The 14,681-nt window shown below is 34.4% G+C and overlaps 1 long non-coding RNA gene and 1 other non-coding gene across 2 annotated transcripts in view; both read left to right on the forward strand.

Moving 5' to 3' along the window:
- LOC123582624 overlaps nt 1-14,681 on the forward strand; it is a 148,959-nt gene that overhangs the window by 38,543 nt on the left and 95,735 nt on the right. Inside the window, exons 17-18 of the long non-coding RNA XR_006704487.1 lie at nt 4,890-4,953; nt 6,075-6,123. This is a non-coding gene — a long non-coding RNA (uncharacterized LOC123582624). The remainder of the gene's footprint in view (nt 1-4,889; nt 4,954-6,074; nt 6,124-14,681) is intronic.
- LOC123584734 lies at nt 5,561-5,627 on the forward strand. Its single transcript, XR_006705679.1, has one exon. It is a non-coding gene; the product is annotated as a small nucleolar RNA SNORD109A (small nucleolar RNA).

Genomic DNA, 14,681 nt, shown 5'->3' on the forward strand with positions numbered 1-14,681 from the left:
AACATAAGAGACTCCTAAAAACTGAGAACGAACTGAGAGATGATGGGGGGTGGGAAGGGAGGGTGGGTGATGGGTATTGAGGAGGGCACCTGTTGGGATGAGCACTGGGTGTTGTATGGAAATCAATTTCATAATAAATTTCATATTAAAAAAAAGAAACTCACAAACTACAAAAACTGAAACAGGAAGAAATAGAAAATTTGAACAGACTCATAACCTGCAAAGAAATTGAATCAATAATAAAAAATTTCCCAACAACCATGCATCCTGGGGCAGATGGATTCTCAAGGGAATTATACTAGACATTTAAAAAACAGTTAATACCTATTCTTCTCAAACCGTTCCAAAAAATGGAAATAGAAAACCTCCAAACTCATTCTATGAAGCCATATTACCTTGATTCCAAAACCAAAGACCCCACTAAATATGAGACTTACAGGCCAATATCCCTGATGACCCTGGATGCAAAAATTCTCAAGAAGATACTAGCAAATGTAATTCAACAGTACATTAAAAATATTATTCACCATTATCAAGTGGTATTTATTCCTGGGCTGCATGACAGGTTCAATATTCACAAATCTGTCCATGTGATACATCACATTAATAAAAGAAGAGATAACAAGTATTTGATCCTGTCAACAAATGAAGAAAAAGCATTTGACAAAATACAGCATCCATTCTTGATAAAAACCCTCCACAAAATAAGGATAGATGTAACATATCCCAACATCATAAAAGCCATCTATGAAAGACCCATTGCTAACATGATCCTCAATGGGGGAAAAAAGAGTCTTTCTCCTATGGTCAGAAACAAGACGAGGATGCCCACTCTTACTGTCACAGATCAGGAATCCTAAGTTCTTTCTTATCTGACAAGAGAGAAAATGCAGAAATAAAAATGAGAGAGTCTAATGTCTGGGAGGAGACAAGAGCCCCAGACAGGGATTTCATCCCCATATTTACTGAGCTTTCAAGATCTTACATACATGGTGAATGTGCAGAAGAAAACAATCAGGTAGTAGTCATTAACTCGTGTGTATAAGAAGCAAAGGGTCTGAGGGGCAAGTGGCCTTTGAAGTTGTGATCATAGCATAATACTACACTGGTGCCAGATGGAAAGTAGTTTCCTGTAGGTGATACAACTAATTAGCTGTTTTCTTTAAATTTTAAAATTGATGGAGCATGCAGCTTTAAGTATAGCAAGTTACTCATTTTGCTATCTAACCTTGGGTGCTTTCACCCTGCCGCACTTTCTGCTCTATGCCTTGCTCTATTTAATGACAAAACTTGGGCGCTTTTGCCCTGTGGCAGCTTTTCACCCTAAGCCTTTTTAAGCCATTTATGTAAGTGTAAGGAATTCTTGAACCTATTTCCCACGTCTTACCATTAGTATTTAACATAGTCCTGGAAGTCTTAGCCTCAGCAATCAGACAAGAAGAAATAAAAAACATCCAAATCAGCAAGAAAAAGTCAAACTTTCACTATTTGCAGGCGATATGATAAACTATGTAGAAAACCTGAAAGATCCCACTAAAAAATGGGTAGAAATAATACATGAATTCAGCAAAGTCACAGGATATAAAATCAATGTACAGGGGCGCCGGGGTGGCTCAGTCAGTTGAGCATCTGACTTCTGCTCAGATCATGACCTCACAGCTTGTGAGTTCGAGCCCCGCATCAGGCTCTGTGCTGACAGCTCAGAGCCTGATGCCTGCTTCAGATTCTGTGTCTCCTTCTCTCTCTCTCTCTCTCTGCCCCTCCCCCACTCACTCTCTCTCTCAAAAAAAATAAACATTAAAAAAATTAAAATCAATGTACAGAAATCTGTTGAATTTCTATACACCAATAATGAAGCAGCAGAAAAAGAAAACAAGGAATCGATCCCATTTACAATCACACCAAGAACACTAATATACCTAGGAATAAACTTAACTAAAGAGGTAAAAGACCTGTACTCTGAAAACAAATGAACACTTACAAAAGAAATTGAAGATGACACAAAGAAATGGAAAAGCATTCCATGCTTATGGATTAGACAAACAAACATTTTTAAAATGTCTATACTACTCAAAGCACGGTATACATTTAATTCAATTCCAATAAAGACACCACTGGTATTTTTGGCAGAGATAGAAAAAAACAGTCCTAAAGTTTGTATGGAACCACAAAAGACCCTCAATAGCAAAAGCAATCCTGAAAAATAAAAATGAAACTGGAGGCATCACGATTCCAGTTTTCAATCTGTACTACAAAGCTGTAGTCATCTAGACAGTATATTATTGGCACAAAAATAGACACATAGTTCAATGCAACAGAATAAAAAACTGATAAATGGACCCACAAGTATATGATCAACTAATATTATCACAGGAAAGAATATCATATGGAAAGAATAGTCTCTTCAACAAATGGTGCTGGGAAAACTGGATGGCGACATGCAGAAGAATGAAACTGGACCACTTTCTTTCACCATACAAAAAATAAATTCCAAATGGATGAGAGGACTAAATGTGAGACAGAAAACCATAAAAATCCCAGAAGAGAACATAGGCAGAAACCTTTTGACCTTGGCTGCAGCAACCTCTTACTAGACATGTCGTCGCTATGGGAAAGGGAAACAAAGGCAATCATGAAACATCATGAAGATAAAAAGCCTCTGCACAGTGAAAGAAACAATCAACAAATTAAAAGGCAGTCTACCCAATGAGAGAAAATATTCACAAATGACAAAACTGGTTAAGGGTTAGTATCAAAAATCTATATCAAATTCAACAACCAAAAAACAAGTAACCCAGTTAAGAATTGAGTAGAAGACATGAATAGATACTTTTCCAAAGAAGACATCCAGATGGCCAACAGACACATGAAAAGATGCTCAACATCACTCGTCATCAGGGAAATACAAATCAAAACCACAATGAGATAGCACCTTACACGTAAGAATGGCTAAAATTAACAACACAAGAAACAACAGGTGTTGGTGAAGATATGGAGAAAGCACAACCTTCTTGCACTGTGGTGGGAATGCAAACTGGTGTAGCTATTCTAGAGAATAGTATGGAGGTTCCTCAAAAAACTAAAAATAGAGCTGTACAATCCAGCAATTGCACTATTAGATATTCACTGAAAGGATACAAATTATAGATTCAAAGGGGTACATGCAGCCCAATATTAATAACAGTGGAATTAATAATTTCGCATACAGTGGAATATTACTAAGCCATCAAAAAGAATGTAATCTTGCCTTTTGCAGTGATGTGGATTGAGCTAGAATGTATTATGCTGAGCATAAGTCAGTCAGTGGAAGATAAATACCGTATGATTTCACTCATATGTGGAAGTTAAGAAATGAAATAGATGAATCCATGAGAAATATGGGAAGGGCAGAGAAGGAAACAAACCACAGAAGACTAATGATAGAGAACAAACTGAGGGTTGATGGAGGGAAGTGGGTGGGTGATGGGCTAGATGGGTAGTGGATACTGAGGAAGGCACATGTTGTGATGAGCACTGGGTGTTGAATGTAAGTTATGAATCATTGAATTCTATTCCTGAAACCACTATCGTACTGTATGTTAAACAACTAAAAATGTAAAAATATATATCGTACATGTGTTAATCAGATATATTTATTATATCTATTTCTTATTTTCAGTTATTTGCTATTAATATTTGATGCTTTTGCAAATAATAGTGCATTAAACCTAATTCAGATGTTGGAAAATCAGCAATATCAGGAGAATGACAAAAATATCCTTCTTGTAGGATGTTTTCTGTGACTTCTGAAAGGAAATGTATATTGTACATTAGTAAGGAGAACTGGATTTTGTGTTTAAAAATCCATATGTTTGGAAGCACTTCCAGATTAATGAGGGCAAGTCATGGAATACATTTGGCTTGTGTGTGTTGTGTACTGAAATAAAGTTGCTCCTAGTGAAATAAAACAGAATGGTGTGGGGACAATGATACTATGCTTTCAATATGAACATGTATCTTCTCTCTGTAGGCCAGGGACTACAGACCTATCAAATGAAAGTAGTATCACATTGTATACTGTTTTCAGGTCTTAACATAACTTAATAATATTTTAAGTGATATAATCCAACTTCATAGATAACTTTTGATTCTGGTTCTATCTTATTGAATAAATATATCAGAATTGAAAACTCACCCACTGCAATATCACTTTATGTATCACTCTAAAGAGAAGGATTCTGGGAAGCTTCTGGAATTGCCATTAAAACCAGATATACTAAAGTCAAGTTAAATGTCTACCTGTGCTGTTTTTCACTGTAAGGCAAATGCAAGTGTTAACTTGTTAAAAACATTAATGTGGTGTGAGGAAATTTTGTTGGTTGGTACTTGTCCTGTCTGGATCATTAATAAGCATAAGTACTTGGGGTTGCTGAGGTCCAGCTGAGTGGTCTTCTAATAAGACAAGTAACACTTTTAGTATTGTTCAATTGATGAGGTCATCAATAATCTTCAGAATACCCCTTATAATACCCTCTCATAATACTCCTAAATAATCTCATAATACTCCTACTATGTGCTTTTAGTTTTCCACATCACAGGGAATTTTTAACATCACAATGTATTTTTAGTCTTTATTGGGTGGAATACAGCTTTAGAATTTCCCATTTTAGAGAAACTGCTGTGTACATATTTGAATAGCTCATTGAAGAGAATTATTGGCCATTTGGAAAGTAAATAACTCTGGAAGGAAATAAGTGAATAAATGATATGACAAAGTAACAAAGGACCAAGCAACTATGATGTTTCTGGCAAGGGGTGTCTGTATGATTAAAACAGAACAAATGTTATGTCTTATTTTTAATTAATTTAATGCATTGTCTCATCTTTTCTTTTTTGGTAATGTTTTTCAGGTCAAAAGCTAGAACAGGTTACTATTTTTTTTTCAAGTGAACAAGTTACTTTCAAGAAAGAAAGGTTAGTTGCTATCCTGGTACTTTTGAAATTCTTATGTGTTTTTGACCAGTGATATCAGTATTTCAAAATCTGTGAGTTAGTTCTTTCAAAAGTTCAAGGAAAAATATTTTAATGATAGACATTTTTCCCAATGAATATACCTATGTGGATCAAGGAATCCTCATTATTGTTTCTTCACTTTTTAATATATCTTTTCAAAATAACTTGAATAACTTCGGGGAATCATTTCCATATTTCTTTTTTTCACAATTTTGTATTGAATAAAAATAATCTTGTAGTGAAATTCAACTGTGCTAAATACTGATTTTTTATATTTATCTGAAATATTCATAATATAGATGCTTCTACTTATATTTATACTATAATCATATTATTTTTGGTACCTCATTTGCTCCTTAAAATTTTAGCTGATTAAAGGGTTTTATATATTCCCAATATATCTTATCTAATTTATTAGAACAAAGGTAGCATTTTAATGGTATATATATGAATCATATTATTAAGATACTAAATAAAATTTCTACTACATATTTACTGTTCTTTAATCAAACCTACACAAAATCAGCCTAGTTATGGAAATGATTATTTGTTGGGAGGGTGCCTGCCTAGATCAATGATGAGCACAATTGTCTGAGGATCCTGAGGGATTGATTCCAGATGTCAATCTGAGGTCCAGATGAATTGCCCTTTACTAGAACAAAAAAGACTTTCAAGGCCTGGCTCTCTTTGGTGACCTCTCAGTGCCAACACAATACCACTGTTAGCATGATTTATATTTTTCTAAGAAAAGAGCATTTGTGTCCTATTTTATAAGGCACTATGCACATTTAGATATGATCAGTAATCCAAGACTTGCTCCATTTTCTCACTTTGAACACACAGTTGTAGAGAGATACTTGTATATAGAAAATATGTTCTTAAGTAAAAAATAAGAGAATAAAAATGAATGAATTAATAAGGAGAGAAACAATAGTAGTGGGTACTGAAATTCCCATTTGGACTAAAAGAAGAAAAAATGTATGCCTACATTAAATAATGACAATGGAACCAATTTTAGTTTTTTGTTAATTTTGCTGTTGAATATTTTTTGATACCTTGTTTTTGCTTTTCTTTCTGTCAAGTTTTGCTGAGATAGGATTGGAATCAGGTTTTCCACTTCAAGGAATAGAGGTGAGTAACAACAAAGATCCTTTGAAGTTCATATGTCATATTCTGTGTGCCAGGTCCTGAGGTCTCTGTGTTCATCTTTAAGAAGCTTATTTATGAATATTTTTATAATGTGTCATTTTCCTCATTGAGACTCTTATCAGGGTTATCTACATTATTGTATCGTCATAATTTGTTTTTTCATTGTAATTATTTTCTGCTTTGATGGAAACATGTAGAATTTAAGAGAATTTTTTTGGCAGTTTCAGATTAGATAAAAAAAATTGTTATAGTGAAATCCAAATATTATCAGATTTTCTGTATTTGTTTAATTATTGAAATTTCAGAAGAGAGACTCCATGATTCACAAAGCTTTTGTGGTCACACTGCATTACATTTCTGCTTCTACCTTAATTTTTGAGGATTGACTTGAATTGTTTCTCAGTTTTACAACATGAGAAGCCGTATGTGAAATTTTGTTAGATCTCTTTAAGACCATAAAATTTTTATATGATAAAATTCTCAATAATTATTTTGAAACACAAAATGGTTCAATTTGCAATACTATTCTGTACTTAAAAAGATATGATGTTAAAAGCATCAAATGGAAAGATATGGAAATATCATATCATTATGATTTCTTACTAAAACTTGAAATATGCATCCTTAAGAAAAATGGTTTCTATATTTCCTGGCATGCCTTGTTGAGGATTTTGTGTTACTTGGGACCTAGTGGTTAATGCTTTAAGAATAGGCAATTTTTGGGGGGTGGGAGGGAGGGGTGGGTGCGTGATGGGTATTGAGGAGGGCACCTTTTGGGATGAGCACTGGGTGTTGTATGGAAACCAATTTGACAATAAATTTCATATATTGAAAAAAAAGAATAGGCAATTTTTTCTTAACGAAGTTCTGTCACAACTCCTATCAAGTACTACTTATTTTTGTATTAATTTATTATGGATTTTTTATTTATATTTATTCTCTAGAACAATAGGAGGTAATTCTAAAGGACTCAGTCATAGATCAAAGAGGGAATTATCTCTGCCAGGTATTGAAATGACTCTAGAACCTCAATCATTAACAAACCTTTGAACAGGCATACAGATATCAGGACCAATAGGACATGTTTTTATTTAAAAAGCGTATTCTCGCAAGCCCCTACTTGTCTATTTGTTACCATTAGTAGATTCACAGGTTCATGGAATTGGTGCTACTATCTCAATCCAAACAGTATAATAGCATATTGATGCATAATATCTATGCAGTAAATTGTCCATATTAGTATGCTATAATAGTACAGAACTCAGACATACAAGAAAAATATAACGCGATAGAATCTTCCCTATGACCAGATCCAGCCTCATAGCCCCAAATGCAATTCTTCTAAAAATGTATTTCACTTTTTTTATTTTTTTGTTATTTTTTTGTTTATAAAAATGTGATTATATAATTTTGCTCTCTTTGTGACTGCATCATTTGCTCAAGATTCTTACTAGTTAGATGAACATTTTATCTAATTAAATGTTATCTAATTTTATCTTGATTAATTGGTTTGGATGGTGCAAATTTTTATCTGTACAATTTTCATATATGCACTTTTCTACACATATATTATATTTTAATAGAAAGTTTAAAATATCTCAGGGGTACCTGGTGGCTCAGTAGGTTAAGCGTCCAACTCTTGATTTTTGGCTCAGAGCATTATCTCACGGTTTATGGGATCAAGTCCTGCATCAGGCTCTGTGCTAACAGTGCAGAAAATACTTGGTATTCTCTTCCTCTCTCTCTCTCTCTCCTTGCCCCTTCCCTGCTCTCTCTCTCTCTCAAAATGAATAAACATTTAAAAATGACATTTTTAAATTTTTTAAACTTCATTTAAAAATGAAAATAAAATGAAACAAAATAAAATGAAATATCTCATCAAACTAACCCAAATATTAGCTAACACATTTCTTAGGAATATCGTCTAATATTTGTAAATGTGTTACTTGGTACCTAAAGATTGATGTTTTCAGGATAGGTTGAGTGTTCTCTTTTAAACATATATATTTTCATCTATTTTTCCCCTTCGCTTCCCCCATGGTCTTCTAAACAGAGAGGGTGGGAGGCAAACCACAAGAGACTATTAAATACAAAAAACAAACTAAAGGTGGATGGAGGGGTGGGGGAGAGGGAAATTGGGTGATGGGCATTGAGGAGGACTCTTGCTGGGATGAGCACTGGGTGTTGTATGTAAGCCAATTTGACAATAAATTATATTTATAAAAAGCCACATACATTTTCAGTAAATTGTAACATTACACTGACAGTCATACCAAGATAGACTTTCATTACTAATCACTTAAATATTATTAATTGCAAAGCAAAATTAGTATTCTAAGATTTAGATGTTCTGAAAAAGCCATTGAATAAATTACAGCTTTAATAAAATATTTATTTATAATAAGCTACATTCTGATAATATATGCAAGAATGACAATGGTCATTGTCACTGATAAAAAAGTGTTCCCATAAAAAATAATCAGGGTAGCTTCCTGATTATAGTAGGAATTTTTAAGATTCTGGCATTCTATTTGTTTCTTTCCAGATAAATTTGAGCAGATTTATGTTTGTTGTATGGATTTTTCTTTTCATGTGTTTGTCTTTAGTGCTGGCAATTCATAATTGAGAGTGAAAGAATAAGAAAATAAATATAAAGGTATAGTTATGGTACCTGAGTTAGGTGGTAAATTAATCACACAGGATATAGAGAATTTTAATCTAGCATGATGTTTACTTAGCTTTATAGAAGTCTGTAATATGCAGAATGGACTAATGTCATATCATTGAGAGATCTAATTGTTACTCATGCACAGTTTTATTTTGCACTAACCACCCTATAAATATTTTATGACTTAATTCATGTAGAAGCCTAGGTGTGTGTGTGTGTGTGTGTGTGTGTGTGTGCGCGCACACCTGATACGGAGAAACAAAAATATCTAGTTGTCAGTGCACTTTGTATATATACAGATAGAGTAATGTTGAGTCAGATTTACATATCAAACATGCCTTATTCAACTCTGGAGTGAGGCTACAGGTCATGCATTCCAAGTAGGGTTAGCAGGTTAAAGTCTCTTTGCACATAACATTTCACAATTATTTTCTGTCAGTATTTTCTAAATAGACTGTGTGAAAATGAATCCAAGGTCTTTTCTCCAGGCCAGCCTAAGTATGTGGTGAACCCATTACTTACTGTCTTATTTATAAAAAATTGTAATCACATTGAGAGATTATAACAAAGTTGGCATTATGGAATAGATACTGAAGTGTTAGTAATCATGCTGTTGGTTTGGCTTAAGATGACTTAAGAGAAAATTGGAAAAACACATAGAGAAAGTGTTGATATGACTCCTTTATCTAGAGAGTTTAGCTATGTGTGTGTGTGTGTGTGTGTGTGTGTGTGTGTGTGTGTAATAGAAATAATGTCGCTAAATAGAAAAATTTTAGTTTTAATATTAACGGAGACAAAAAATTAAAGAAGGAACTGTAAGTGCAGATCAGGTAAAAATATGAAGTTATATCTAGAGATTAAATCAGTAGATGAGAACTTAGTAGTAATATTATTGTTCTAATGTGGGAAAATGTTGCTTAGGATAGAGAAGAGAGACAAAGTTTCTGAAATCAAGTTTATATAAAGTGTTGTTTTGGTGTGGATTAATTCTTGCTTGAATAACCTAAGTGGTAAATTTTGAAAATCAATTTTTGCAACATTATTTACTCTGTTATAATGTCTGTGTGTGTGTGCGTGTGTGTGTGTGTCAACATTGCCATATCCCTAGCTAAACCACCACCATACAGAAGTGGATATGAAGAAGCTTGTGAAATTACCATACTGTCAGCTTCAATAAACTAAAGCTGAAATGTTCACTGTCTTAATATAGTATAAATAACAACCCTGTAAGAAAGTAACTCAGTTATGAAGGAGGCATGGGAAGATGGCAAAGTAGGAAGACCTTAAACTCACGTCATTCCATGATTACAACTAGATATCACTCACATCTGAGTAAATAAACTAGAGAGTTATCCAAAGACTAGCAGAACAAACCCCACAACTAAAGGTGTGGAAAAAGGCACATCAGAGAAGTTAGAAAAGGTAGAAGTTAGAAGGGTAGAAAGGGCAGAAAAGAGTTGCCCACAGAAAGGAGGGAGCCGCAATAGCAGACAGGGAAAAGCACCAGGGATCCCACATGGGGAAAACAAATCCCCATAATGTCTGGATTTGAAAACCAGAGGGGCTGAATTCCATGAGTTTGTATAGCCAATAGGACTTTGAGCCTGTAACTTTAAAAGTCAGCCAACTCAGCACTGGGTAAACTGGTAAGGCCATTGATAGCTTGGTCTCTATCTATCTCTATCTATTAAAAAGACAATAACTCAAAGGGAGACAACATAGAAGTGACAGCTTGCATAAAGTGAGGGAGGTCTGTTTATATTGATTTCAGAATGTGCTGGGGGACTGCTCTAGAAACAAAGGAGCTGGTGGATGCCTTTTCCTCCCCCACCCCCCCCCCAACATAAACATAGAGACACCTGCAGGACATAGCACTGCACAGACAATTGTTACATAATCTGCTAGCAGTGCATCCCACCCACAAGTTCTCCCAAGAACTCATCCACTCCAAGCCTATTTGCCTCAGCCTTTAGCTCAGCATGCATTTTATTAAGGCTACACACCCTGCCTAGTCACTGACTCTCTGTGCCATGGCCAAGCAGCCAACATGCTTCTGGGGATCTGTTCAAGGACTATAGACTCAGTGCAAAATTTTCTAACACTAACACCACACCCCTGAGCCCTTCTGGTGTGACACCACCTCAGCTGGCCTCCCTGGTTCTCACTAACGTTAAAAACAGTAAGAAAAACCCACAACAGGCAAGAAGTCAGTATAGATGTCTGAAATGAAAGGAAAAGTGACTCAGACACGATATCAGGATGCAAGCAACATACATGGGAGCCTGAGCTAAAGTGCCAGGTTCTAGTGAACGGAAGACACTGCACTGCAGAGCACTACATGACCTTTTCTTCACAAAGTCACTACTTTCAAGAGTAGAAGACATAACAGACTTTCCTGACACAGAAAAACAAACAGAGAGGTAGACAAAATGAGGAGAGAGAGGAATATGTGCCAAATGGAAGAACACGAGAAAAATCACAGCAAGAGATCTAAGTGAAGGAGAAATAAGTAATATGTCTGATACATAATTTAAAGTAACAATCATTAAAGATACCCACTGGATTTCAGAAAAAGATGGAGGATATCAGTGAGAATTTGACAGATAAAAATAACATCAGAGATAAAGAACTCAATAAATGAAATAAAAAAATACAACAGATGAATAAAGAATAGGCTACAGGAAGCAGAGGACAGTATCAGTGACCTGGAAGAGAGAATAGTAGAAAGCAATCAAGATGAATAGGTGAGAGACAAACAAATACTGCACAATGAGAATAGACCTAAAGAACTCATTGACCTCATCACGTGTAATAAAATTCACATTATAGGGACTCCAGGAGAAGAGAGAGAAAGGAGGGCACAAAATATATTTGAAGAAATAATGGCTGAAAATTTCCTGAATCGGGGGAGGGGAACAGATCCAGATTCAACACATATAAAGTTCCCCAACAAATTCAACCCTAGGAGGTCCACACCAAGACACATAGTAATTAAAATGGCAAAATATAATGATTCTGAAAGAATATTAAAAGTTGTAAGAGAAAAGAAGACAATTACATACAAAAGAAACCCCATAAGTATATCAGATCATTTTTCAACAAAAACTTTGCAGGCCCAAAGGAAATAGCATTATGCATTCAAAGTGTTGAAAGGGAAAAATCTATAGCCAAGAATACTTTTCCAGCAGGGCTATCATTCAGAATATAAGGAAAGCTGAATAGTTTCTTAGAAAACAAACGTTAAAAGAATTCATGACCACTAAACCAGCCCAACAAAAAAGATTAAAAACCTCTCAGTGGGAAACAAAAATCATAAGTAAGAGTAAGAAAAATAGAAAGTACAAAAGCAAAAAAAGTATTAAGTATACTTATAAAAATCACTCAATACAAGCACAAAATAAAAGGATATAAAATATGATGCCAAATATCTGAAATGTGGATGGAGAGGAATAAATTAGTACAAAATTAAGCAGACATGAGTTTAATATAGGCTGCTCTATGCAGAAAATGTTAGATATAAACAGAACGATAACTGCAAATCAAAAAACAATAATAGGAAAAAGAATAAATAGTTGGAAATCCAAGTATAATGCTAAAGACACACAGCAAACCATAAAAGAGAAAATGAAGAAAGGATAAGAGAAAAACTACAAAACAACCACAAAATAAGTAATAACATGGCAATAAGTGCATATTTATCAATAATTACTTTCAGTGTAAATGAACCAAATACTAAAATCAAAAGACATAGGATAATAGAGTGAACATGAAAACAAGACCCATCTATATTCTGCTTACAAAAGATTCATTTTAGGCCTAAAGACACCCGCAGATAGAAAGTTAGGAAATGGAGAAACATTGATCATGCAAATGGATGTCAAAGGAAAGCCAAAGTAGCAAACATATGTCACACAAAATAGGCTTTAAAACAAAGTCTGTAACAAGAAACCAAGAAGGGCACTATGTAATATTAAAGGAGACGATCCAACCAGAAGATGTAACAATTGTAAATATCTATGCACCCCAAATAGGAGAAGTTAATACATAAACAATTAATAATAAACTAAAGGAAATAATATATAATAATATAATAATAGTAGGGGAAATTAACACGCACATTTACATCAATGGACAGATAACCTGAACAGAAAATAAGGAGCAATATCTTTGAATTACAAACTGGACCAGATGGATTTAACAGATATATTCAGAACATTTCATTCTAAAACAGAAAAATACACATTCTTTTCAAGTTCACATGGAACATTCTCTAGAATAGATCACACAGTAGCCCACAAAACTAGCCTCAACAAATGCAAGTTCAAAGTCATACCATGTGTCTTTTCTGATCACAACACTATGAAACTAGAAACCAACTACAGGAAAAAATCTGGAGAGACTACAAACACATTTAGGTTAAATAACATACTAATAAATGATGAATGGGTAAATGAAGAAATCAAGAAATAAATTAAAAATGCATGGAAAACAAGTGGTCCAGGTTCATCCTTCTGCATGTCGCTGTCCAGTTTTCCCAACACCACTTGCTGAAGAGACTGTCTTTATTCCATTGGATATTCTTTCCTGCTTTGTCAAAGATTCGTTGGCCATACGTTTGTAGGTCCATTTCTGGGTTCTCTATTCTGTTCCATTGATCTGAGTGTCTGTTCTTGTGCCAGTACCATACTGTCTTGATGATTACAGCTTTGTAGTATAGCTTAAAGTTTGGGATTGTGATGCCTCCTGCTTTGGTTTTCTTTTTCACTCATATGAGGACTTTAAGAGACAAAACAGATGAACATAAGGGAAGGGAAACAAAAATAATACAAAAACAGGGAGGGGGACAAAACAGAAGAGACTCATAAATATGGAGAACAAGCTGAGGGTTAGTGGAGGGGTTGTGGGAGGGGGAAGGGGCTAAATGGGTAAGGGGCATTAAGCAATCTACTCCTGAAATCATTGTTGCACTATATGCTAACTAATTTAGATATAAATTTTTAAAAACATTTAAAAAATACATGGAAACAAATGGAAATGAAAACAAAATAGTCCATAACTTTTGGAATGTAGCAAAAGCAGTTCTAAGAGGGAAGTATGTAACCACATTGGCCTAACTCAAGAAGCAAAAAGAAGTTCAGAAAATAACCTAAACTTACACCTAAGGAAGGTAGGAAAAGAAAAACAACACCCAAAGCCAGCAGAAGGAAAGAAATAATATTAGGGTAGAAATAAATTGTATAGAAACTAAAAACACAATACAGCAGATCAAGGAAACTAAGAACTAGTTCTTTGAAAAGATAAAAACATGATAAATTCATCAAGGAGAAAGAGAAAGAGAATTCAAATAAACAATATCAAGAATAAAAGAGGAAAAAATAAAAACCACCACAACAGAAATGCAAACCATGGTAAGACAATATTATGAAAAACTATGCCAACAAATTTGACAACCGGGAAGAAATTAATAAATTCCTAGAAACACATAACCTACCAAAACTGAAGCAGAAAGGAATAGAAATTTGAACAGGCTGGTTACCATCAAGGAGATTGAATCGGTAATTTTAAAAAATCTCAACAAACAAAAGCCCAGGACCAGATGGCTTCACAGGGAAATTCCACAAAACATTTAAAGAAGAGCTAATACCTATTATTCTCAAACTCCCAAAAAATAGAAGGAGGAGGAAAACTTCCAAATTCATTCTCTAAGGTGAGTATCACTCTATACCAAAGTCAGATAGACATCATTAAAAAAAAGGTAACAGCAGACCAATAACTGATGAACTTTGATGCAAAACCAGCAAACAAAATCCAACAATACATTAAAAAAAAAACATTCATCATGATCAAGTGGGGTTTATCCCTGGGCTGCAAG

Source organism: Leopardus geoffroyi, chromosome B3 (assembly GCF_018350155.1).
Source record: "Leopardus geoffroyi isolate Oge1 chromosome B3, O.geoffroyi_Oge1_pat1.0, whole genome shotgun sequence".
Lineage (NCBI taxonomy): Eukaryota > Metazoa > Chordata > Mammalia > Carnivora > Felidae > Leopardus > Leopardus geoffroyi.